Here is a 3,932-nt window from a genome sequence, read left to right on the forward strand (position 1 = left end):
AGACTACTCCATCATTCTCAAACCACATAGATTAACTTGATGATTAATGTTCTAGTATTTAAGGGAGGTAGATAGCACCTACTTGCTGCCTCACTAGGATTTTATTGCTTATTTTTGAATAATTTAAGTAGGCATAACATAAAAGTAGGCATAACATAAAAGTTGAATAATTTAAGTAGGCATAACATAACAAAAAATGCTACTGGGTTTGGGATCCCCTCTGGAATATTTTACCTGAGCTGTAAATCAAGAGACAGAGTTACTGTCAGTTTCCTTGAGTAGAGCTGTCCCCAAGGCCAGAAAAGCTGGTAGCAATGACTGTATAATTCTCAAAGATCAAGCTGTTCCATGTTTTTGTAAAATAATTGAAGAACATACGTAAAATCAGCGCTTCCTTTGACTTCTCTCTTGATCAACAAGGTAAAACTATCTCACCTGCATAGAACCAAGTTACTTTACTTTTGTGATTAATTTTGCCCTAATAGCTGTTCACTTTGTCATTATAATCTGACCCTAAGTGTTACAATTGAGAAAATAATACTGTGTTAGTTATTGACCCTAAACACCAGAGATGTTAGTACAGAAGACATTTCTACTACTCTGATAATTATGTCTATCATCATTCTTATCCTTTCTACTCTTTATTTACTATCCTAAGCTTTTTTTAAGTCATTGGAGTTCACTTTGCTTATCCAAGAGCCTTAGGCCCTATGGTTCTCTGGAATTCTATATAGTTCTCTAATTCCCTTAGTGGATGGGGCAGTTTAAAATTCTTTGTGGCCTAGACCATGACTTTGAGTGGAGGAGAGATAAGTCATCTCTCTGCTGATTTTATTGGGTCTTCAGCTTCCTGCCCATGTCTTCATGTGGCAATGACTTTAATGCAATTACAGTAGGAGACTTTATTCTTTTTATAAAGAATGTGGTTATTAAATCCAAAATGTAATCATTGGGACCAACTTCAGATAAAATTCATTTTCATCTGACCCATTTTTCACTTGTTTGATTTTTTTGACTGGATACCCGACTGCTTAATATTGTGCACTTGAAACAGTCATTCTCTATAAGAAGATGAATTTTAGATAAATGATTCCTCAGCTAAGCTAACTCAATGCTAAGTATCGGGTAGACTCAATCCCTTTATAAAAATGGAATTTCTGAAATAAAGAGATTGTCTTTTGGGAAGACACTGGCACATGAGCAACTGAATACCAAACATTAGTAAACAAGCATATATTATGTTTAAACCCACAACAGAGAGAATAAACTAGAACAGCAGCCTTGTTTCTACAACCCAGCCTAGAAAATAATGGTGCAAAACATTTCACTCTTGGATGAGACATGTTCCTCCCAACAGTATACTTAGAAGCCATGTATCATTCACCCAAAGATCCACAGAGCTGCTTTCATGCGTCAAAGAGTTGGTACAATTGCCTTCTCCCAAGGTGGGTCACTTAGTCTTGTACCATATGATGTTACTTTGGTGTTCCAGTGGAGGTCATAAAAAAGATTGATTCCTATCCTTTGTTGTTTTGCCTTCCTTGCCATATGTAGGGCTGTGTAACATGAGCTCTTTCCTTGGTGGCTAGTCTGATCTATTGCTTGTTGCAGGGCTCCAGAGACCTAGAAAACTAAATTGTTCCCGTAGCAAGCACCCTGCAATTACTCAGGCTGTAACTACACAGACCTAACAAACCACATTGCTCCCCAGGTGGCTTTCTGGCTTTCTTGTGCCTTACTCTTTCTGCTGTTAGGCCTTTTGCTGCTCCAGGGATCCAGGAGATTGAGCATGAACCTTTCCCAAGTCATCTGATCTTGGCAAAGCCGTATTATGTCCAATGTGTATCCAGAGAAATGAGTATCAAAACTTAAGTACTTGAAGACTGAATAGATCTTATCATTGTCAAAAAAATATGTATTGAACTTTTTACTAAGAAATTACCAGTATTAAAAAAATGAAAGAAACAACCAATATCCAGTAGAAATATATTTAACAAAGCAATGTCTATTTTTAGGTTGTAAACATTCTAGGAAGAGGACAGGAAAGCATATATAAAAATGGATATTTTTAAATAAAAAATGCTTGTGATTTTTTACATTTGAAATTAGAAGCCATTTCTCATGTCTCCTCACAAACTTTTCTGATGTTTCTTGAGCTATTCTGGGATTATTAAACAAATTCTCATGCAATCAATCCTTTAAGTTTGTGTTGTCCCTTTTGCAAAATTATTCTACACAGAAAATGGAAATATACTATCTTTCTCAATGAGCATGTTTTTTTAATCTAAATATACTATTTGACTATTTTAGCAGGCTACATTTAAGAGTTGTAAGTTGTAGTAAATTTTGATACTACAATTAATAAACTGAAGTGCTGTGCAGCTATGTGTAGACTAAGCTATTTTGAGAATAAAATCCATATAAGTGTGAGCCAGTTTATGTAAGGAAATGAAGATATTAGTAAACAAGAGAAAATGTTAAAATGGTCACTATTTAATTGCCTTTGATCCTAATTTGTTACATTATTTATTTTCTGTTTAGACCCCTGTTTCTCCAACACTTTGCTTTTTTTTTTTTTTTCTTTTTAAGAAGAAAAGGAGAAAGTTTTTGAAAACTATATTCAGTTGGTCCAGTCCCTCCCACACATCACAGGCAGTGGCTGGGCCCTGGATGGTAACGCCTGGGGTGGGCCCAGGGCCCAGACTCCCTTGGGAGTCATGGAAGCCAAACCCCACCATGGATCTTCATCTGTGAATTTACAACTCTAAATGGCCTGTTGGTGGTGGGCAGGGGACAAGGAATGAGTCCCTGCCCTGACTTCGTCAAAGCCTAGATATGGGAACACTACGCTTAAGCTCCAAAAAAGCCCAACTATGCTGTCAGGAAGTCCTGGCTACCTCTCTCCCAGGAGGCATTTCTGGACATGGAGGCAGACAGACCTCCTACCATCCCACCCCATGCTCCAGGCCCATGGGCTTCGCTGATTTGGATGTGGGACATGAGGCACCCTCCCTCCCATAGTTGACTCCGGATTCAGGGCTCTTGGAACACTCCCCAGGCAGACCTGGAGCTGGTTGCGATTTAGTGCCTCTCAATCATGAGAAAGTGGTTGACAGACTTGTCTCCCACCGTGGACTCCACCGTGGCTCCCACTTGCCTCTGACCCAGGAAGGCAGGTGTATACTCATGGTGGACAAAGCACCCACCATTGGGGTCCAGGTCCCGCCGGTTGCTGAGCAACCACTCTGAGGCTGGGGCTTCTTGATTTCAAAGAGGACAGTGCCTGAATCCGTGTCTCAAATCTTGAACCTGATGAGGTCGATTTTGTAGATATTCTCCTCGAGTAAGCATAGGTAAGTTGCCAGCAGTGATCCGCGGCTGCCCCAGCACATCCTCCTGCCCTACAGCTGTTCCTCCGCAGAGGCCCGGCTCTCTCCCAGACCCAGATTCCCTTTGCTCTGAAGCTGCGGCTTGGGCTGGCGCTCCAGGCTTGGCCAGAGGCCCCTGGAACAGGCTGTGTCCCTATCCCAGCCTCACCACTGCAGCCTCTCTTCTTCACCTTCATGGCCTTGCAGGGCCTCAGCTTGCCAGCTGCCTGCACCTGTTGGAGCAAAGAGAAGGGGACATTTTGCCTTTTTTGAGAGAATGTAAAGATGCCTGTTCAAAGGTCAGTAACATTGGTCAAATTTGCCTCACTCATGGTAAGCCACACCACTAAAATGCATTTTTCAGGACAATGAAGAGCCTTGAGGGGGAAAATGGAACTACCATTAAAAAATGGTAACTATTCAAGAAATCATAAAGTGATGACTGAGATACATTAATCAGTAATCAACTGATTATTTTAGTCACAGAGGTTCCAAGAGCGAACTAGATAGGTAAGTTGGGGGAAAAGGCAACATTCAATAGAAAACAGTGTTCAGCAAAGTAAA

At 40.5% G+C, this 3,932-nt stretch overlaps 1 pseudogene; it reads right to left on the reverse strand.

The window, feature by feature from the left end:
- Positions 1–3,081: 3,081 nt before the first annotated feature.
- Positions 3,082–3,565, reverse strand: LOC122221481 (annotated as a pseudogene).
- Between the last annotated feature and the right edge of the window lie 367 nt (positions 3,566–3,932).

The sequence above is a fragment of the Panthera leo genome, chromosome B3, assembly GCF_018350215.1.
Source record: "Panthera leo isolate Ple1 chromosome B3, P.leo_Ple1_pat1.1, whole genome shotgun sequence".
NCBI lineage: Eukaryota > Metazoa > Chordata > Mammalia > Carnivora > Felidae > Panthera > Panthera leo.